This window comes from Suricata suricatta, chromosome 11 (genome assembly GCF_006229205.1).
Source record: "Suricata suricatta isolate VVHF042 chromosome 11, meerkat_22Aug2017_6uvM2_HiC, whole genome shotgun sequence".
NCBI classification, from domain to species: domain Eukaryota; kingdom Metazoa; phylum Chordata; class Mammalia; order Carnivora; family Herpestidae; genus Suricata; species Suricata suricatta.
In genome coordinates, this window is record NC_043710.1 from 87,196,315 (window position 1) to 87,219,906 (window position 23,592).

The following is a 23,592-nucleotide window of genomic DNA, read 5'->3' on the forward strand; positions in this document are numbered from 1 at the left end:
TCTGTTTGATTCTTTTTTCTTTGTTGAAGTTCTCATTTTGTTCTTGAATTGTTTTCCTGATATTGATAAATTATTTATTGTGTTTTCTTATAGATTTCTGGTCATTTTTAAAATAATTCTTTTGGATTCTTTGTCAGCCAATTCCTGGACCTCCATTTCTCTGAAGCTTGTTACTTGAGGTCATTGCATTCTTTTGGTGTCATGGTTCATTGATTTTTCATGACCTCTATAGCCTTGTGTGGTTGTATGTGTATTTGAAGAAGGAGTCACCTCTTCCAAACATTATGGTCTGACTTCAGTAAGGTAAGACCCTATAACCGGTGGGCTATAGCCTTCTGGAACATGTTGTTGTCCCAAGTCTAGTGGCACAAGACACCAAGAGCAGGGATGTGTGCCAGCACTAAATCTGAGGGGCAGCAGATGTGATTTCTCTTTGGCTCACATCACTGAGGTCCACAGCATCCACAACCGTGTGGTAATTAGCAACCACTACAGGGAACTGCAGTTCTGCAAGGGGTGTTGGAATCATCAGCGGCAACTCTAGGTCCTGCAACAGGTTCAAGGGCAGGCAATAGTAGTGGCCAGTGTTATTGGTGTACATACATTCACTAAGCAGCAAGGCTCAGCTGAATGTGGCCATGTGGTTCCAGGGTTTGGGCAGCAAGAGCTGAGGCCAACTATAGGCTCACTGGTAGCTGAGGGGGCCTCTGCTGTCATTGTGCACTATCATGGCTTCTGGGTCTCACCATGGGGACATGGTAGTGGAAGTCTGTAACAGAAGTCAAGGCTTGAGTGTGCTGATGCACAGTTTTGGGTGGGGGGCCAACTACAGATGAAAAAAGTAGTGCAGGCCAGTAGACAGTGGGGGCTCCCCCATTTGTAGGGGCTCTGGCTCTTGGTGTGCTCTCCCATGCTGCATAATCTACTCCTCCCCCCCGTCCCCGCCACCACCCTCCCATGTGCATACTACAGTGGAGGCCAGTAACATGTGTCCAAACCAGCAGTACTTAAGGGGCCAGCCTCAAGTGCACATTAGGCAGTAGAGGTCAACTGTGAGGATCTGGGGTGGCATCTTACACTGGCACAGCTACAGAGATCTGAGCTCACTGCTAAAGCAGTTCTTGGGCTGAGATAGAGGGGTACATAGATTCAGATGTATGGCATTAGCAAATACAAATATCTGTGGGATAAAATCTGGTGAAATCTGTGGTGTCCACAGCCCTGGGATGACCACTGACTTCTTTGGTGGTGAAATCTGCTTGGTTTGTCTGCTGAGCAAGTCATTGCACATTGATTTTTCCCACAGTGTGATTGTTACTGGTGGCCCTGTTCTTCTTCCTTGTTCCTTGTTATCTCTATACATCTCAGCTTTGCCAGTCTAGGTTAGGTGAAACCAAAGCAGGACCTTTGTGCAGTGCCATGAAAGGCTTCAGAAGCTGGTTGCTCACCCAACTCTGGCGAATGAAGTGCTTTCTAGCTAGGAAGTTCCTTCTTGGCCCTGAGCAATACTGGCTTGAAGGGTGGGATGATGCAGGAAAAATTAAGTTGCCTTCCTTCCCTTCTTGTGCAGTTATTCTGTTTTTGATCCACTGTCGTTGAAGTTTTTTATAGTATACTCCAGAGCTCTCCCGAAGCTGTTTTTGTTCATGGATAATGCTCTAATTATTAATCTTTGTAGAGGGGCAGACACTGGGATCTCCTATGCCACCATTTTGGTCTATGTCTAATGAATTTGAAATTTTTTTTATGTCTTTATTTTATTTTTGAAAGAGAGAGATGAGAGTGAGAGTGAGCAGGGGAGAGGCAGAGAGAGAGAGAGAGAGAGAGATACAGAATCTGAAGTAGGCCTCAGACTCTGAGCTGTCAGCACAGAGCCCACAGAGCAGGTCTCTAACACATGGACTGTGAGATAATGACCTGAGCCAAAGTTGGCCACTTAACCAACTGAACCACCCAGGTGCCCCGTATGCCTAATAAATTTAAATTGTCTTCTAAACATTTTTTATGATACAGTGTAGCAACTCTGGATCCAGACACATCCTTCCAAAGAGTTGTATTTTTAGTTTGTTTTGGTGACCCCATTCTTTATGCCTTACCTGGGATGTTTGAAGTCTGCCCTGTGCATGCATTTTTAAGAGGTTAGCCACAAATTTGGACAAAGTTTATTTATTCACAGAATGTGGGAGTTCTTCAGTCTAGCACTTTCCTTCTCAGGATTCTTCTCCTCCTTACTTTCTAATAACTATGAATGCTTAGCTTAAGGCAGTTTAGCCCTCAGAGTTTTTAAGACAGTATGGTTACAGTCTTCTATCTAAGTTTCTCTCACTTTATCTAGTATGTACTGGGGTCTGTGCTCAGGAAAAACAAACAAATGTAAAATCAGTCATTTGAAAATAAATCGATAAAATTGCAGAAATTAAATTGACAAACCTACCAACTGATTAGTGATAAAGGAGTACAGTAGAAATCAAAGATATGCACATAGTTTCTCTTGTCTGGAAGACCTTCCTCTCCTTCTGCACACTCTGGTAGTCAGTTCATCTTTCCGGGCACAGCTCAAGCTGCCTTGCCCCATCCTCCATCGTTCATTTCCACAAAACATCACGTAGGCACAGCCTTAGGTTGTGTGAGATTGTGTGGAGTATATCCCTTGCATGATCCCAGGTGATTTCAAGCTCTCTGAAATTAAAAACATGCTTTATGCATCACTGTATAGTCCTAAGGTCTATCACAGAGTAGGTTCTCCATAAACACCTTTTGATTAATTGATTCTCCCACTAATCTCGTCTCACACTGTCTCTGATAGTAGAGAAATAGCTTGTAAGCATCTTTAATCCTCACCATGCCTTTTTAATACTTGCTAAACCTCCTCTCAGAAGGAATTGCTACTCTTGCTATCAAGTTGGCTCATCATTTTAGAGTATCAAGCCCATTTTAAAGGGACAGAGGAAATAGTGTACTGAGAAGAGGGAACTATTCTTTTTGAGTAGCTAAATACCTGAGGAAATACACGGGGCTGGTAAGTATGCCCTAGTAAAATGGCTCTAGCACTGCAGTGCCTGTCTTTGATCAGAAAGAGGAGGAACAAAGGAAAAACATTGTCTGTAGCCATAGGGCACTCCCTTTGGCCTCTACCTGTTGATATGAGTGCAAAGAAAATCCAACTCTTAAAAATGTTGATGCACAGGATTGTAGGCATAATAAATGTTAATATGAAGCTGCTCACAGCCAAAGGCTTCCTAGTGTAAATAACAAAATGCAAAATTAGAATAAATAGAGGCTCTGTACTTCCAGAAACTTCCCAGAAGGCTGCAAACTAAAACAGCACAAACCCCCAAAGCAATAGTAACAGAAAGAAGAGCCAAGGTGCCTTGGGTCACCAAGCCCTGACGGGCCCTTAGCAAAGCCAACGGAGAGAGCAGCTGGGATCTCCTATGAGAGAAGCACATGGCTGGCTGACAGTTTGATGGAGCCTGTTTTAAAATTGCGCGCACACACACACACACACACACACACACACACACATTTCACTCTTCCTGCAATGAATGGAAAGAGGTAAGTCTGGAGATATAGAGAAGCCTCCAAACCTCATTCACCTTATCTTTATGATGGCAAAATTGGCCTGGTTGAAAGCAGAGCCTTGTTTATTTTTTTTAAATATTTTTATGTCTTTATTTTACTTTGAGAGACAGAGACATCCTTTGAGCATGGTAGAGGCAGTGAGAGAGGGAGACACAGAATCAGAAGCAGGCTCCAGGCTCCAAGCTGTCAGCACAGAGCCCGACCCGGGGCTTGAACCGACGAACTGTGAAATCATGACCTGAGCCAAAGTCAGACACTTATCTGACTGAGCCACCCAGGCGCCCCTGCAGAGCCTTGTTTAGAAATTCTATAATAGAAGGATGAGATTTAAGAGCCCAAGCAGAGACAAAGGTCAGACCAGAGCAGATGTAGAAGAGGGGCAGTTTAGTTATTGCTCGCCCCCTTCGAAAACCACCACGGCTCTCTGCTCTACACACCTCTCCTGGATTTACAGCTGCTGATGCATCAGGGTGCTCCCTTCAGCTTCTCCTCGAATTTGACTAGTGAGCCCTGTACCCATTCTTTATTAAATAGCCCCTGCAGGTAGGACAGGGGCATCTCTTATACCTTAACTTCCCTGCAGCCTCTACAACCCGGGATGGGGTCAGTTCAACACAGGGACATAATTTGCTGCCTTGTCTCACTCAGTTACTGGATTGTGAGCTCCATGATGATAGAGATGCCACTTAAATTATTCTTGCAACCATCATGTTCGGCAATATCAAGCTTGGCACATAGCACACAATACCTGTCTCACTAGGCTTGTGCCTTGGTTTCCTCATCTTTAAGCAGGGACATTTAAAATACCTAACTCACAGGATTTCTTTGTTAAAACATATAAAATAAGTTTAAACATTTAAAGCATTTATTCAATGGTAAGCCATAGTAAAGAGCTAGTAAGTGCTATTCATTAATATAATAGTTGTAACTAACATTAAATTGGATCACTGAAAATGACCTTTTATTTGTTAAAAATTGTGATTTTTAAGAACACTTAAAAAGACCTTCTATTTTAAGATAGTTTCCTCACTTAAGTAAAAATTCCACATATAAAGATACATATATAAAGATTCCATAAAAGATTATATATATTTAATAAAAATCTTTCTCCTTTACTTACTAATCTTTTTGAACATAAAACCTCTAGGTGGAGAAACACCTTAACTCTCAAAGTTTGAGTTTTTAATATGATTTTTCCCCAGGCAGAATGGCAGCACAGAGAATTTTCGAAGGGGTGGCGATGGAGGTAGCCCAAAGATAGAAACCAAAAGAAGAAAGACAAACTTCTCTGGGGTCCAATTTTTCCCTTATAAAAGCAAGTGCTGGCCAGCATGATTTTTAATGTGCTTTCATTTCTAATAAGCCATAAGCACATGTAATAAGGTAACTTGGTTGAACTTAAAATTTTATCTACAGTCAGACTAACCAGTTGTTGGGGTAGAATCCAGCTCTCCTGGTTTTACTTTGGAAACTAGCCTTCTGATTATCTGGGTTTCCATTTTTCTATTTGTAAAATGGGTTAAGCAGAAAAACTGAGAGTCTCCCCTGCAGTAATGGCTTCCAATGAAGAACAGAACTGTTTGTTCCCAGTCCCGGTGAGAGTCCAAAGAGAGTCCTACACCAGGAATTCCGCCCGTGACTACTACTATGATAGTCGCCTACAAACTTCTGCCCAACTGTTCTTTCTTAGATCCCTGTACCTTGGCATTATATGTAGGCAAGTACTTCAATACAAAATGACTTTGTTCTACACTGGTTGTGTGTGTTCACATGCATGCATACATGAACACAGACAAAACAATGCTACCAAAAAATATTCTCCCAAACATCAGACTTATGAAGATATAATGCATTATGCCCATTTTACAGAAAATTCTCTGCAGAGTCCTATCTAAAGATTGCCCCAAGAGCCAATCCTGAGGATACTGGTTGCATCCTTCTGAATATGTCTTTACACTCTTGTAGTAGGCTCCCTACAAGAAGCACTCAATAACATCTTGAGAATGAAGTACATGTTTTCAAGGAGTAGAAGTTCTAAGACCAACATAAAACTAATCAGATCCTACATCCCCATCAATCCCAACTCCAGAGAAAACCCATCCTGAACTATAAAATATTGCACACTCCCCAAAGAGCAGTTCAACAATAAAAGCCAGAAATCCTCCAAATAGTAAAGATTGAAAAAAAAATCCCTGGTGTTACATCTAAAGATGCAAATGAGACCTCGTATATAACATCGTGCCTGGCTTCACTGATGGTATCCAGACTTCTGCTTGCCCCCTTTCCAGCTGGTGAGGACAAACAGCACTCCTCCAGGCTGTGCCCTTCTTCTTTGTTCTAACTTCTGGGAAGATGAAGATGCCCAGTGGGTATTTTCAATCATGCAGCCTCCTTACCTCCAGACTTAAAGAAAGGAAGTGGGGGTAGGGAGAAAGCCAAAGTGTCAACTTCTTCCTCTGTGCTCCTTTACCTTTTCAAATGGAAAGAAAGGGGAAAGGTGAGATGTTTGGGCTGATCTCCAAGCTAGGAAAAGAAAAATCTGAGGCCCTGCTCAGCAGAGTAAAGAAAAAGATCTCTTATATCCAGGGGTGAATAATGAGGCATTTCTGCTTGCCAATAGACCCTAAGAAGATATTTATTTACTTAGAAGCTGCCCAGGCTTCTGGGATTCTTAGGTGGAAGAAATTAGCTCACTGACCTCCCATTGACTGTTCTGAGCAAACACAGAAGTACTGCAAGCAACCCCTATCTGCCTATGGCTTCTAGAAATGTCAGTAAGAAATGGCTTTTGGGTCCTGAGTTCTGGGGGCATGGAGCTCTGGGCCCCTATCATGGAGTATGTGAGCAGACCCTCAACAAAGTGAAAAGCCAGGGACCATTGGAGACCAGCAAGTCTTGTTGACATCCTTGGACAAACGGCAAAACCATGTCCATGACAGCAAAGGTGAGTCCATGCTGAAGGGGATTCTTGTCAGGCCATGGGGCGACTGAGCTCCCAGAAAGATACAATAGGGAAACATGGGTGTATGTTTAACAAATAAATTTAGTTCAAGGGTTTTAAAGGAATGCCTAAGGCCTAAAATTGGAACCGGCTCTAGAAGTACTATGTATATATACACACATACATACCTTGTATAATATATATAGCACGCATTTTCCAATCTTTCAATTCCAAATGGCCCCACCAATCCCTATTGTAATCTATATTACTTACCTGCTGAGCATTGTAAGTTTTTAAGCCTGTTATTGGTTGTGATCTTACTCTAATCCCTTTTACTCAATTGTTGAAGACACTGAAACACAGTGAATTAGAGGCAGAGATCCTTTTTCTTAAGGCTGCCTTCCATTACGATACGCTCTTTCCTCTATGATAAGTAAATATCTGAATTATTTCTTCTGATCCTCCAAGGTTTATAGCTCTGTACAAAGAATTGGGTCATATTCTGCCTTAGAAATTTGGATAGCACCATTCCCTCTCTTGCATTGGCTTTGAGATGATTGTTCCTTTTTAGATGAAGCCCCTGGTGAACGTTCCAGACCTGAATGAACTTTTCCATCTGGGTCCTTCTGACCTTTCCTGCATTCATCCAGTTCCACCAAGTTGTAAGAAAGGTAATAGCACCTTTTCTCTCTTCTGCTCTCACAATTCCTCACCTGATTCTCAATTCAAGTCTATTACCTTTGAAAGGATAGTAAAGAATTGTTTTCCTATTGTGTAATCTAACTTGAAGCAAATACTCTTATTTAAGCTTTGGTCTGAGATTTAACTGGCTTAGTCTCTAATACCACGTGCTAAATACCCCTCTTGGCAACTTGTCAAGAGTTCACTTTTTTTGTTAGGCAGTTGTTACCTTGGTACCCTTTCCCACTCAAAATTAAAGGGTACTTGGACCAAATGTTATAGAAATGTGGTTTCCTTAAGGGCCTTCAGACATGTGTGCATTAAACCTAAGGGCTACATTCTTAATTAAAGCAGCTTTCAGACAAAGGCAGGAAATTTGCCAGAGTTTCTGATCTTACAGATCTCTTTTATGATTGCCTCCATTATCTGATCAAAAAACAAATGCTATCAAATGACATCCTTGTTGCACAAATGAATGTATAATAATAGACTGAGGGGATGAATGAGCACATAAATGAATGCATGAATGAATCAACAGAAGAAAACAACAAAGTGGAATAGACTATAACCAGCTAAATTGTTCAGATTTTCAATTCCATACTTTTATAGTTTAGAGAAGAAAGGTGTTAAGCATTCCTTGGAATAGTCCAAGAATTTTATTGCAGTTAGAAAACTTAGAATTTAATTCATTATCTTCTTTGTACCATAATATCACTTGCTATTTTCTTGTTCTCTAAATCAAAGTCACCCAGACAAGGGAAAAGATAGGGAAAACCCTAGGTCTTGGGCTCTCAGGTTCCATGTGCTGTCCACCACCACCCAGGACCCTCTCTAGCTGGAAAGGTGTCAGGGAATTTTTGAATGTAACAGTGGAGGCGTTCCAGAAGCTAACTTGCAGCTCTTTTTTTTTTTTTAAATACTCATTTCTTTTAGTTTCCTAATGTGGGTGCCAATCTATGAGGGATAATGCACCTTTTAAATACAAATTTTGTCTGACACTATATTCTCAGAGAACAGTCAATAAATAACATTTCTCTAAAACACATATAAATGGCAAAAAATGATTATCTATCAAACTGGCTTGACATCAAGAAGAAAGGTTTGCATTATGCCTAATGGTCAATAGCCTGAAGTCATTCAAATATCTGAAACTTTGACCTAAGAACTGTGTTCCTTGAGGAAAAGAAAAATATTATTTAAATCAGAGAACTGATGGCAAGGTGCAGAGAAAACTGATGTCACTTGAATCACAAGTGTTTCTGAGAATGAGGGATAGAGTGAGGCAGGGAATGGTGATTGGCCATTTGACAGATCAGGAAGGGAAGATAAAATGGTTGAGGTCATCTGGTCCACTGATCGTTGTGAGCAAATCCTATTCACTGCCCACCAACTCAAAAAAGGTCACTCACTATGCACTCAGAGGCCTTCCATGCGGTCTGGGTGAACTCCACAGCACCTTGATAAGGGCTGACAGCTTGACAGACAGATGGGACAGCACAGACACCCAGCCCCACTGCCTCACTGGTCATCCATCAGTACTTTTAGAAAGGATGCAGGATGTCTTTTGGAGGAAACAAAGGAAGAAAAGAGGGAGGAACACATCTCCTTAAAAATAAAAAGTCACAGAATTTGCTCCGGTTTAAGCCCTGCCCTTCCTTTCTCAACCTGAGTTAGATTTGGGCTGTCCTGCTAGGATGACCTTGACCGAGAGCTGTTTTACAGTCTACAGACCAGCAAGGGCTGCTTTATCATCCATCCAGTCATCCTGTGGGTGGCTGGAGTCTTAACTTATTCCTGCCTTCTTCCAGCTGACCCAGGGATGCCCCAGAAGCATGAACTTCGCCATGAACTTATGGCCTGCATTACTAAGCTATGTTTTTCCAGCCTGTGGCCCGTAATTCACCTCTCTGACTCAGGAGAGATTCAGGATCTCAAAATCCCAGGAAGCAGACTGTATCCGACTTGTTCAGTTATACCGGTGACTAGAAGATGGCAAATACAGGCCAGGTACTCAAAAAAATCTTGAATGAATGAATGAATGAAAATTTCTGTGACATTCAACTATAAACCAGTCCAGAAATCTTGAACTAAATATCTCACAATCTCACTAGCACTAAATGGACTATGACCCTTCTGAACCTTCACTTTTTCTATTGTTTGTACTGTAGTTGCATTCTGATTTATTATATGTGGTTATTTTTAACTTAGTAATGAGCTCTTTAGAGGAGAATCTGTGCTTGCTTCATTTTATATCATGCATTTGACACGTTTATTGAATATAAAATGTTCTAAGAGTTCTAGAGAGAAAAGAGATAAATAAAATCTGTATTGCTTTCTCCAGCATGGATGTTGGTTGGAGGGGGGAGGAGAGAGGATGTGTGCCTCACTTGGAAGGTGTGGTGAATGGGTAGAAATGGATAATATCTCATGTTTATTGACTGCTTAGGTCGAACAAGTACCTTAGTAAGATCATGCTTTATAAGCATGATCTCAATCCTTACCAGACCCTTATGACATAGACATAATTATTAAGCCCATTTTTACAGATAGAGAACTAAACTAAGCTCAGAATGGTTAAGTAATGAGCAAAGCAAAAAAGCAAAGAAGACCTTTCTGATTCTAGAACCAATTTCTCTCTCACTGTCTCTCTCTCAGTCTCTCTCTCTCTCTCTCTCTCTCTCACACACACACTCACACACACACTCACACTACATTTTGGGCTGCATTTATATTTTAGTGACCATAACTTCCCTATTACTTGAAAACCAGTCTCATGTGTAGAACTATTCTATTAAATGAACTGGACTTGATAAAATACAACAGAAAAAGTAAATTTATTCTTTCTTCCATAGTCCCTATGAAATCCGTACGGATTAGTCTTCTCTATCCCTGGGATAAAATTTCAGGAAAATCTTAAAGCTGCCCAAGCTCCTTTTAATCACAAAAGTAGTCTCAATTCAGTAATTGAGTCCCCAAACATCCAGTACAGTGTACTCATCAGAATGCCCAACTTCATTCAACTTTCAGATTTTCCTTAAGCCTGAGTCTGAGTTCTTTTAAGTTGGTAGCCAGAAACGAGGCAATGAGTGTGTGTTTCTCTATTCCCCGCCCTGCTCTCCTTCTCAGATGCCAGTCCCTTCCCCAGCAGGATGAGAGGAATGAGCAAGAAACAACAGTTTCCATGGAAGGTGGAGCTGTAATCTGGAGATGAGCACCCTCTGGGTAACAGATGTAGGATTGCTAGCCTTTTTGCTATATTTTGTTTGTTGGCTTTTGTTTTTAAAAGCCTCCTGCTGGGACTTCTCACTGCATCTCCTATATATGAGCAAAGTCCCCTCTCTAGGGATCACAGAGGACTTCCCCACCCAGCCCAGCACTTTTTCAAGCAAAATCCCTTGGAAACATTCCCAGGCCAAACCCCCTGCTCCCACTCTTATGGAGTCCACGTGCAGGGATGGGAACACATCTCCCTTTTATTAGAAGAGACGTCACTCCCAAGAGTCTCTCTCCATGCTGGCACCAGGCGACAAGCCCCAGCCTCAGCCCCAGTCTTCCTCAGGCAGAAACCGAAGACCAGTCCTTGGGTTTCCCAAGTTCCAGAGGGCTCCTGGAAGGCTGTCTGAGCAGCCCTCTTGAAGTTTCTTTTTTCCTCAGCTGCCTTGAAATAAGAAGAAATAAAAATGCCTCATTATTCTAAAACCTGCCTCCCAGCCTCTCCAACCATTATGGCTCCTACGTGCTGGATGAAGTGACCTCTAACAGTGAAGGAGCAGCTTCGGAACCTCCTAGCATGTCCTGCATTGTTGATCTTGCCCTCTCTTCTGGAAGCAGAACTGCTTGGCCTTTGTGGTATGGTTCTCAGCCTATCAGCCATCAAGAGAAATTGAGTCAGGGGTCACTTTACCCACCTATCATTTATTTGCTCTCTCCAAGAACACATATTTAACCATTGGTAGCAACACTGTTTTACTCTTGACTATAGGTACCTTCCACTATCAAGGTCCAAATTCTTAATATTTGCTCTCAACCCAATTTTCCACAGGTTGCAAAGGTCATTCCAGCACCCCGATTCTGGCCCCTGGTTCCTAATAATATCATGCTGAAAACCACCTCTGAAGGGCTCTCCAGAAGATGCTGGTTGTCTGCTCTTGGACACTGGCATAGTCCATGCTTCTAACACCAGCCAGGTGGAAAAGGTGAAGGTTACCCATTTTATGGGTATGGAATCTGGCAAGTGCAGAGAAGTGAGAAAGCAGGAAAACACTATGAACAAGTATCTTGGCCAGGAAGTTCAAAATGACTGACAGAGAAGTTTGATAGGGAAATGGTAGCACAAAATGACTGTAATCAAATATTTATGCATTGATTGATTTCACTTATGACACACTCTTAGGAGGGCCCTACTACTAGCTCCATTGTGCAGATGAGAACACTGAGGCATAGAGCAGCTACCCAACTTGCCCAAGTTCACACAGGGAATAAGTGGAGAACTGGCAGTCTGGTTCCAGAACTCATGCCTGGAAGAATCTCATGTATTTGCCTCTCATAGATAAAGCAGTGGGAATTCAGAGGCAGACTGTGGAGGGCCACTTGTGTATAAGATGTTTAGAGTTATTCTCTGTGAGTTTTGGGAAATGATAGACTGTTTTTGTACAGGCCATGAACTAAGAATGGATCTTTATATTGCTAAGGGATTGTGAAAAGCAACTCAAATAATAGTAACAATAATATATGACAGAGTGACAGATGGTATGGTTATGTGGCCTGCAAAGCCTAAAATATTTACTCTCTGTCCTTTATGAAAAGTTTGTTGAACCCTGGCTCTCATGCGTTTTTGGGTTCTGATTGGATCTCAGTGACCACTAACACGGAAGTTAGTGAGGTTACCAAGCAAGAAATACTCCAGATTTCTCCCTCAAAATTTCATAAATGGAACAGCTCAGCATTTTAAAATATTCCAGTTATACTCTAATATGTTGTTTTTCAAGGATTCTACCACAGAAAGGAAGCTTGTAAAAAGAAGAAAAGAAAGCCAGTGGCATGGGCCATAGGAAACCATTGCTGGCCTGTTACTAGAGGCATGGGCAACAAAGCAGACAGAAACAGAAGCTGGTAGTGGTGTTCAGGACCAACCAGAGGAAGAGAAACTCAAAACAAGAATTAGAAAAAAGTTAGGAACCCATTTTAATAATCACAGCCTGAGACTCTGGGGATAGGACAAGAGTGGTGATGATAGGCAGGAAGGGGAGGGCCTGAGGGACACCATGCAGGAAGAATGATAGGCTTAATAAGTACCAACACAGAAGAAGATGGAAGTCTCAAGGCTGACGCCAAGTTTTCAAATGTGGATTTTGGGAGGAAAAGGATTCTGCTGATGAAAGTAGTATGACAAGGAAGACCTGTTTTGGGTGAAAACATGGCACAAAGTCCATGTGTGTGCTTCCTTACAAACCCATAGCGACTTAACGGTTGTCCCTTCCATTGCCCAGTCTGACCTCACAGCACAAGATAGAAGACCACTAACTCTGCATTCAAAGTCCAGTCAGCAAGGGGAGTTCACACATACCCCAGGTCCAAGAGGGCTGGCCACAAGCACTTTTTCTTAGTCACCTTTTGGAGAGAAAGACCTAGGGTTTGGGCTTTTATAGGTTTCCTTCATGTCCTCTTTTATCTCTTTCTAGATATGTTTTATCAACAGTATGTTTTGTCTGCATATCTGAAATGAAATTCGATTTGATTTTATCTTTGCCCCCTCCCCTCCTTCCAAACAATGAGCCTTAGAACTTTCTCCTCTCTTTAGGGGTACTAACAAGTCTCTGGTACTGGATTCAACTTCCGGGTAAAGAATATCAACTTTCAGCCAGAAGACTTTAATTCTCTCCCATTCCTTTAGATCAGTGCCTGTGTCAGCAGGGTACTATTACAAGAGACTTTATTACATCTTATCCAACTGTTGCCAAGTTCTGAATCTTAAAGAGGACGGTTTTGTAGTACAAAGATTAGAGTGCTCCATAGAATACTAAAAAGGAAAAGAGAAAAACTAAGTCATCAAGAAAAGTTTTTAAAAACCCTCTCTGCATATGCTTATTTGAAGAGCCTGTATTATGCACTTGGAATTTAATTATTAACATTGAAGGAAAACGTTTCTTCTAAGCATAGAAACTTCAAAGGGTAAATAGTCATCAGGGTTCAGGTACCTTCTGAAAGTGCTCTCATAATAGCTGTTGCAGCAATGAAGCTATTTGGAGATTTGGTTAATGTTGTTGCAGGGGTTTTTCTTGTTTTATTTTATTTCGTTTTGTTTTGTTTTGTTTTGTTTTGTTTTGTTTTGTTTTACTCAGTGATTGCAGAGTGCTTTATAAGGAAGAAAAATCAATAAGGCTTGTACCCAGTTGGAGTAAACTGAGATACAAATTATGGCTTGGCCCCAAGTCATTCTGCCAATCCTCAGAGAATGCCCTGTTTTTTACACTCACCAACAGTTGGGGAGCTGACTTCTAAAGTGGGAGTAAAAGAAGGATGTATGTGTGGTGGCCTACTTATTTGAGTATGTGGGACATGACAAGAATGCCAGTACCAGGAGGAGAGGGATTGATTAGTGACACTCAAAGTCCAAAGGATGCAAACCACTGTTGGAAACTCTCAGAATCCAGCTGGATATACACACATGACCTTGGATGTCCTGTACATGACATGTGGTACCCCAAAGCAGTCTCCACCATGGGTATGGTTTCAACCTAAACACACTGGCCCTCCTTCCCCAGGGACAAGGAAATAACTGGCTAGTCACTTGCTATTTTCACATCTTCCCATCTGCAGTACCACGTAGTTGAACTCTCTGGTGCGAAAAAATGGCTCAGAAATCAGAGAAGAAGCTGTCTGGGTAGCACTGACCTCTTGAAAAAGGTTATAGTCATTTTTTAGGTTATGGGGTAATTATTTTCCCATCCAGCTCATATTTGGCCAGCTTTTCCTGCACTCCTTAAACATCCATTTTCACCTAGACTGCCCTACACCTTGTTACCCTGAGCTGGAAAGTTTCTTTTCAACTGTAGTCTCATGACCTTGTCTCAGCCACTTAGATTCTATCGGTGTCTCCAACAGTAACCTTTATGGGAGGATGTAACACTTATGTTCTTATATCCCTGGAGGTTGCCAAAAGACCTGTCACTAAAAATCCACGAAATCACCTGCTTGGTTCTGTTGGGAGACATATGCTCATTACACACACACACATGCTTGTGCATGCACACACACACACATACACACTACGCACTCAACGATGGTGTTTTTCTAAGATTAAAATATTGATGGATTATCTTGAAGGTGCCAGAAGAATAAAGAAGAAGCACAAGGTATAAACAACACTGATTTGCTTGCTAATTAATTCATTCAATGAAAATTTCTTGAGTTTGTAAACTTAACCTATTCATTTGTACAGCCTTGTTCCTCAATGAACTTGCTTCTACACAGAGGTGAGCAGAAGGCAATTATCTAATGAAATCAAACCTCAGTGATTGACAATGTCAGCTCAGAAAACCCTGCACTCTCTCTTTTCTTGAACACTTTGCCTTCATTTTTAGATAAATGCAGAATCCTAGGGCCAGCTCCACTTGCAATAAATAGCATACATTCAGCCTTATTTCACGTTTTTCATCTGTAATAATGACCATTTAATTGGTGTCATCATTGCCATTGTCATTGTTATCAATAAATATTTATGGAGCAACCACTGAGTAGCTTATACTAAACCAAAACCCTTAAGGATTTTATAACCCAGAGAATGTGCTGTCCCTGCTGTCTAGAAGCTTAAAGCAGTAGATGTTAAACAGATCAGCTAATTAATGGCAGACAGTGGTTAAGAAGCTTTGGAGCTAACCAAACCTGAAAAAAAAATCCTTGTGTATGATCAGTTATTTTGGATTTGTGGAAAATATTCTCTCTTCCCTTCTCATAACAAGCAGGGAAATAGCTATTTTCTGTTTCGCCCATAGGGATCTCTGCATACAAATAATTCAAACAAAACTAAACTTTCAAACTTCATGCTTTCCCAAGGGAATCATCTTTTATTAGAAATAGTCACTTCAAAGGTTTGAGTAAAAGTGGGGTTTTTTTTAAACACTGCAAGCAATTTACATTTTTGTGTGCACATCCACAAAATGATTCTGATAAGATTCAGGGAATTTATCCTGCCAGGAGTATTATGAAAGTATGACACTTCCTACCACAGTGATGTCAACCAATTAGTGATAGAAATTGGCTGGGTGTTCAGATCATCCAAATAAACTTTGAAAATCAACTGACCCCTACTCAACAAATGGTAGTAGGAGTTGCTGTGTGTGTGAAACCTCTTCTCCAGCAATATCAAGGTCTTTGAAAGACAAACTAGTGTCTGACAAATATCATTTACAATAAGGACCTGACATTTTCTTAGCACCTTACCAAAGTTTACAAAATGCTTTGTCACCCAAAATTTTATGCCTGCCCCCTTTAAACAATTCCATGAGTGTGATCTTGTTATTCATCTCATTTTATAATCAGAAAACTAAAGATTGAGCTCGACAAGAATTGCACAGCTAAAACATAAAGGAACAAGATCTCGAAGCCAGATTTTATTTTAATATATTGGAATCTATCCTAAGCTGTTAGGGCCTGAAATTTTCAGATGGTTTTATATCAGACAGTATAGGGAGAGTAATGGTGATGGGAAAAGGAATCTAAATTATCCATAATGGCAGTATACACATTACAAATATTCTAGATTAATGGTGACCTTTTTACATCCCTTGATGCTAAGCTGAACTACATCAATAAAAGCCCTAAATCAAGTTGCTAACTAGTCCCGTCTTTCTAGCCACTAAAACCATGCAAACCATGCAATGTGGATAAACTAGCAAAGACCTGAGACTCAGTTAATATCCAGAGCTGATAAGCATAAGTACACACTGGTACAACTAGTTTAGTTATCAATGACTAGCATCCTTTCTAATTAATGAGTACCTGCAATCAGATCTCAAATGCTTTCCATAAGCCCAACTCTAAGCTAGGCATTTTTTTGAAATTGTAGCTCATAGAACCCTAGCTCAACACCACTCTGTGATAAGCATCAGCCTAATTTTTTTTTGCTTTTCTTTTTGCGGGGAAGGAGGACATCTTTAAGAAATTGCAGAATTTGTGATGATGATGTTCTGTAACTCACACAGGCTGTAGGGACACACACTAGGAAAAGCTGAGGCTGGCTATATTTAGATGGAGGAGAGTGACAGTAGGTATTTCATACTAGGGGTAATTATAACCTATTGTATAGTTATTGTAGGAGAGATGTGTTTTTTAATCTCCTTATCTTCCACTTAGGCTTTACTTGCCTTTGACAAGACCTCTTAGCATAGTCTTGCATAATATACAGCAGAATGCCAATGAAGCATGGATAGCTCTCAGTCCTAGAAATCCTTAGGAAATCATCAATTCCCCACAGGGACTGGAGTCATTGATTCCCTCCTGGGAATTGCCTTTAGAAAGAATGATCTCAGAGGAATTTAGAAGAAGCATTAGCTCTGTCAGTGAGCCCAGAGGGAAAAAGTAGAGACAAATTCTACTTTCAATTCAATTCCATTCAGCAAATATTTATTGAGCCTAACACAGTCTTCAGGATGTAAAAGTAGAAAACAGTCCTTAACCTCAAGGAGTTTGCCATCTTAGAGGAGGTGGGGAGGGAAGCTGATCCCTAGACAATGTTCTCAACCTCCTTGAGCCTGTTTCCTGCAGAGTGGACTTCCATTGCCCCTAAAATAAGCTTTCTGCTCTCATTGATCCACAGAACCAACTCCTTACACTTGCCTACCTTGTTTTCCAAAACTTTGTCGATGTTGGCACATCCCTCTAAGCGTTTGAGGTATATCTCAACATGGGCCACCGATGCTTCCCAGCTGTTCTCTACTGATATCTTTCCTCTACTCTGTTCATGATAGTTTGTCAGCTCTCTTTTGATGCCTTACCAACTGAGCTACCCAGGCATACAATGTCAGCTCTCTTTTGTATGCATCACGAGCGCACATAACCATAGCACTCTGGTCCCTGAACACTGCGCTGATTTTCTCATTGGCCAGTCATTCTCTTTTTTGTTTCTCTTGGAAAGGGTAGAAAGATATAGATTTTTTTCTTTCCTTCGCCATTGTTTTGACTATGGTTTGTATTGTATCTACACATGAATAAAATTTCCTAAATAAATAAAGCTAATAAAGAATGAGGTTGGTAGAACAAAGAAGGTCTGTCAGACAGGAGAAGTGAGTTGGAGAAGAGGTTTAAGGACCAAGTAAGGGTATGATTTTGAAGAGGAAAATAAATGACAGCTTATTTTCTACCAATGAGTATAAAATGGGTGTGCAGATCAGACAATATTAGTCAGATTTACTTTATTATCCTGAATTGGAAAATGCTAGTTAGATAAATGTCAGTTTCACATGTGTGTGCACACAAGCGCATACACACATACCACTCACATATATACACACACCCACATAAGATACAAATTCTATCAGACAAAAGTAATCTTGCCTCATATGCAGATTGGGGCTTATGCAAGAGAAGACCCACATATATGTCTAAATATTGAAAAGCTTTAAGCTAAATAATAACCTAAGTAAAATCTGTGCCATTCTCCTACCATAAGTATAATGACCTAAAAGATTAGATTTGAATTTCAAATTGTGGCACTCCTCTGAGTTCTATGTTACAGTCATGCAAGAGGAGCCCTGGTGCTTAGTCTGTTTACACCTCCGGTTCTGATCCATGACATGAAAAGCCTGATACACAGATATGTGGACCCTAGTCCGCATACCCAAGCATCATCCTTATCCACTGCCAAGCCTCCCTTGGTCCCCACCCACTAGTCCTAGTATGTGCACATCACTGGCACAGTACAGCCTAGGAAGGACAGACCAGGAATGAGGACCATTCAGATGCAGTAAATAAGCTAAGAGCCTTTCGGGTGGAGAATGTGAGGATCATTGGTAGTCAGAGAGTGATCTTGAAAAGGGGTAAAGGTTCAGAATATGCACAGTTCCCTTACCCATGGACGCCTTGCACATGGGGAGAAGTAGGACTTTCTACCACCTCAAAAAGTGGTCTCTGGATTAATACCATCAACATCACCTGGGAGATTCCAATTTCATTTTCTTGAGATCTTCAGATGAACTGAATGCAGTGATGCTTAAGAAGTGCTGCCATAATGTGTGGAGCCCAAAAGCAGCCAGTCTTGCCTGGGTCCAACGTTGGCATTGACCATAAACAGTGTGTCCCCCTCCCTGGGATTCTTCCCTCATTGCCTGACCACCTCCTGATATTGGATAGTGCCTAATGGTAAATCTTGATTTCAGCTGTGAGGCATTCGGTCACAAATGAGGCTACCCTGTTATTTCAAGTGTGCTCTCCTGGTTTTCGAATGCATGTGGGAGAGCCTCAGAGATTATCACAAGAAACACAACTTTGATACCAAAGAAAGTGCCTTCCTTTGTGACCCCAATGCAAAGTAGGTCAAGGAACTCTAAGATAATCAAAGTGTTTTAAATTGGAAATCAGCTCCCAGATACCCCATAATGGTTTGCAAACGCAGGCTTATCTCTTTCCTGTTTAATTCCTTTCAGTTAGTGCAGGTAGAGAGAGGGCTATTTTATTCCAAAATATCTTGAAGTCATAGCCCCTGGACTCCAGTTACTGGAAACATTACAACATTGATCAGAGCAATGATTCTGAGCTAACAGGTATCTATTATTGGAGGATCCAGGTGCTAGGGCAATATCAAAAGCACTAGAGGGACTTTAGAAGGACATTAAGAGGCCCTAAGACAGGAAACAGTTCCCTTGACTGTCATGACTCCAATACATAGATCCCAGAGCGAGGACACTGTGTAAAGAAATCAAGACACCAACTTAGTAGATCCCCTATTTTAGATAGGTTTCCTCCAACCTGTTGAATACTTGATGCTAAGGTTTTCAGAAGGATCAAAAGGAATTGACCTCAGGTGTTAGAAAATTTTCTTCTGCCAGGGATACCTCGTCTGATCTACGCAAGGCAGACAGGCTGTTTTTGACACTTCCCCGTGTTAATTTTTATAAGGACTTTATTTATACATGTTTCCCAAAGTTCAGGCTTCGTCATTCACATTTTCCAATTTATAACCAAATAGAAACATTTGGATGATGGAATTTTTGTTCTGATATTTAAAGTGGGAAGACATGTTCCAGAAAGTCCATTTTTAGGAAAATGACTAATTAATTAGAGTCATTACTAATGGAACGAACAGGTTGACATAACTCCAAGTGAAAAGCAGGGAATTATCAAGATAATTTATAATTCAGCTCAAATGTGCAATAGAATGTCTTCCTTAAAATTCCAATCTACTACACCAGTGGTTCTCAAAGTATGGACCCCAGACCAGCAGCAGTGATACTGCTGGAAAATAATCAGAAACACAAATTCTCAGACTCCACCTTGAACAGGATCAAGATCTCTGGCTACAGAGCCCAGTAATCTGTGTTTTTACAACATGATTCTGATGCACAATAAATTTTACTGCATTGGATCATTGGCTAGCAATTCTGGATGTGCACTGGAATTACTTGAGGTGCACTCCACAAATACCAATGCAGGGCCCACCTTATGCCAATTAACACACAATCCTTTGGGGATTGTAGTTTTTCAGCTCCCCAGGTGGTTCTAACATGCAGCCAATGGCTGAGAATCCCTGTGCTGGATAATTTTAGTTTGGTAGACCTACCTCATATGTACTTCTCAGAAAACTTTCATCCAAGAATTGGCAGGCCATTTACAAACAGGGGCATATTATAAAAGACCTATGCCATCGAGGTATGATTACAAAGTCAACCTAGGCTTTGGCCATATCTCACTCAAAATTCCTATATTGCAGGCTACCGAGCCTCATTTGCACAGCTACAATTATTTCAACCGTGGTTAAAAATGAGAAAGAAATTAAATTAGCTTGCAATCTTTTTACATGTTTCTAGAGAACATGTCACCTGTCACTCGGAATGAGATGTGCTTCTCCCTCTCTCAGGATGTGGTATAATGAGGTCTCTCTCTGAGCTCTGAATGCAGAAATGTATTTATGGCACAAAGGGAGATTTATGTATTTTCTAAAAATCCTGGCAGCCAATAATAGCCTTGACTGACTCTCTAGGGCTCCAAATGCAACTAGATTGTATTTGGATATAAATCTGGATGCGTTGTAATCTTAGCCTTGTTTCCCTCCATTAAAGGCCAGATGGGGCAAAGGAGTTTGGAGGGGAAAAGTAATAAAATTATTGACAAAATGCATAAGAATAAAATACTAAGCCAGAGAAGGCCATTTCAGTATAATCTGTGCAAAATTCTCAGAGATATCATGTGTAAGTACCATCTTAGCAACTATGCTAATGAATTCCAGGATAACAAAGATACTAGACAACCACAGCTTGGTGGGTAACAATTTTTTTCCCTTAATGTCACCAAAAATTGTAAGAAAAATATATTCAGTAAAGGATTCATCCTAGGGTAGAGAAGAGATTCCAAAACTGTTTAACATTGGCCATCTGATAATTCCACTCTCCTCAATCATTTATTTCATCATGCAAGAAAGTATTAATAAGACAATGAGAAGTGAGGAATGGAATCAATGTTCTTTGAGCCTAGTCTGTAACTAATAGGCTGGCCCTTGGTCTCATGCTAGGTGAGGGTGAGACAGGTGGTAAATGGTGGTAAAGAATGGTAAAGTGGTAAAGCTGGTAAAGAATCAGTGGCTCTGAGGTGTCATATGTATTCCAACAGCTGACTATTAGTGCTAAAAAAATAAAAATAATAAAAACCATAAAAGAGCTGCTACAAAGCAATCTCTGAAAATGTGCCAAATAAACAGCATAATCACTGTAAAAATTCAGAGAAGGGAGTCTTGAGCTGTGTCTATATGGTATCAGAAATCTGCCAATTCCATGAGACCTAGCCCCTACACCAAAATGGAGCATTCTCGGAACTTATTTGTTTTTAAAACTCAGTGTCTTTCCATACTTTTGAATTCTGACAAATTGTATTCATGGCCCAGCAGTTCGAATCAGCTGTAGATTCATGACCACACATATGAGGACACCAGCAGAGGCCCAGATCTGTTGAAGCTGGGTGACAGAAGCTCAAGGGCCATTATAAATCCCCAACAGAGGGTAGCAGGTCAACACTGCCATAAATTGCTATCCTCTTGGATGGTGACCTATATTAGTTTTGGCTACTGCCATTTGGGGACTTGATTTAAAAAAAAAAAAAAAAAAGCATCTGTCCTATAGAGCAGAACCAAGAGTAGCACAAGTGCCCTAAAGACATTTTTCCAACTAAATCACATGCATTTATTTTTCACCAGGGGGGTCAGAATCGAAAAGCTAACAGGCTCCAGAGGGACAGTGCATGCTAATTTCACTCATGGTAAAGGTCCTTTAAAATGCCACTCATGCCCGAAGCACTGATGAGTTTGCGAGTTGCCAGGCTCAAGGTATGCTGTGCACGCTCCCATTGGAACCCATTAGATGGCCCACAGATAGATGAGCTCTTCACAGCCGCATATATACACCAACCATTCAAAAGTTTTAAAAAATTATTAAGCAATTACACAGATTTTCCAGCTCTAACAACAAGGCTAATGGCAGCCCATTTGCAATTGAGTAGAGTAGATTAGTATGGCACTAAGAGAACTAAACTGTTTAGCACTGAGTGCAAAGCTCCCATGGACCACAGAAATTACATTCGATTGCAATAACAGAAAATACAGGGGAGGGGTTGAGTTTTATGTCACAGACATTGAGGACGATACTCACCCATGTGGAAACAGACCATGTCCAACCCCAATATGAACGCACCAAAAGCTACAGAGATGTTCTCCTAACCGGCTTACGGAATATATAGACTCATAAACATGATCTTCAGGTATTCATAAAGTAGCATAGACATGTCTAGCCAAAAGGAAACCTAGTTTGCCTACCATTTATTTTATGAAGAAGGAAGACAATGAGACTTCCAAATTTATACATGAACATACACACACACACACAAAAACATATATGTGGACATATACACATTCACACTCACCACTCATACACATGGAAGGGTGTGTAAGTGTGTAAGGGTGACCGACTGTCTCACTTTGTCCCAGGACCATCCCAGGTTTTGCTCTTCAAGTCCCATGTCCTGCAGAAAAACTGGGATACTTGTTCACCACAATACACCTCTTTAATGAGCCCTATTTAATCTAAAAAAGCTTAAAGAGACCCTTCCAAAGGGGTATCATGCCAATAAAATTTTCTTCAACCAATTTACCCAGGTTGGGTTTCCAAAAGCAGAAAGTACAGACACTATCCAGGTTTCTACCTATTGTCACATAACTCGAAGCCCCATACCAATTACTACAACCATAATTTACCATCTACTGCACAACTGCTAGTTTTATATCTGCCACTTGATGCTGTAAGTGCATGAGGACAAAGTGTGATCCCAGGTTTGTCTACTATCTTATGTCCAATGCCTGGAACAGTCCCTGACATGTGATAGGCATTCTATAAATATTTGTCTCATTAAAAGAACAAATCAAGAAAAATCAGTGGTCATGTGCTGTGAGTGCATAAATGGAGCAATCCCAGCAAAGTGTTGCTTTTCTTTACAAATAAACCCAGAGAACATGCAGTTGCTCTTCTTCAGGCAAAAACTGCCTCACCCCATCCTTTAGCCCTGATCTCAATCTTTGATTACTATGAACAACACTATTACATCTAATAGTAATAATAATAGCTATAGCAAGCAAGTCTAGTGCTTTCTACATGTCAGTAAACTATAAAGTACAAGTTTCATGCTATCTCAGGGCAGAACTACCATTCTCATAGCAAAGATATTTGGGGAAGGCTTGTTTCTCTGCACTGTACCATCAGGCATTGGAAGGGATTGACTGGACCCATTTCAGGAAGGTTAAATCTATCAGTGGCTGGTTATAAAAAGTATGGTGGGCAAAGCCAGGCTAGGGTCTTCTCAGAGAGGGGATTAAAAGGGTACTCAGCACTGAGTAGGAGTTCAAGAATGTTTGCTGGTGGAGAGTGGGAGAGAGTAAGAAAAGACCATAATTGAGGAAGAACACAAGTGATGACAGCACTGATGTCTCACTTACTTTGTGTCTCCAGTTCTATCAGAGGAGATAGAACACAGTAAGTACGCACTGATACAAAGGGAGATTATTAGAAATTTCCACTCTAAACTCAAGCATAGCTTTGTAAAATCTGAGGAGAAGAATCCAAAGTGATGAATGCTTTATTTCTTCAAGAAAAATTAACTGGTCCATCAGCTCAGCAAATCAACTGAAGTCTCCC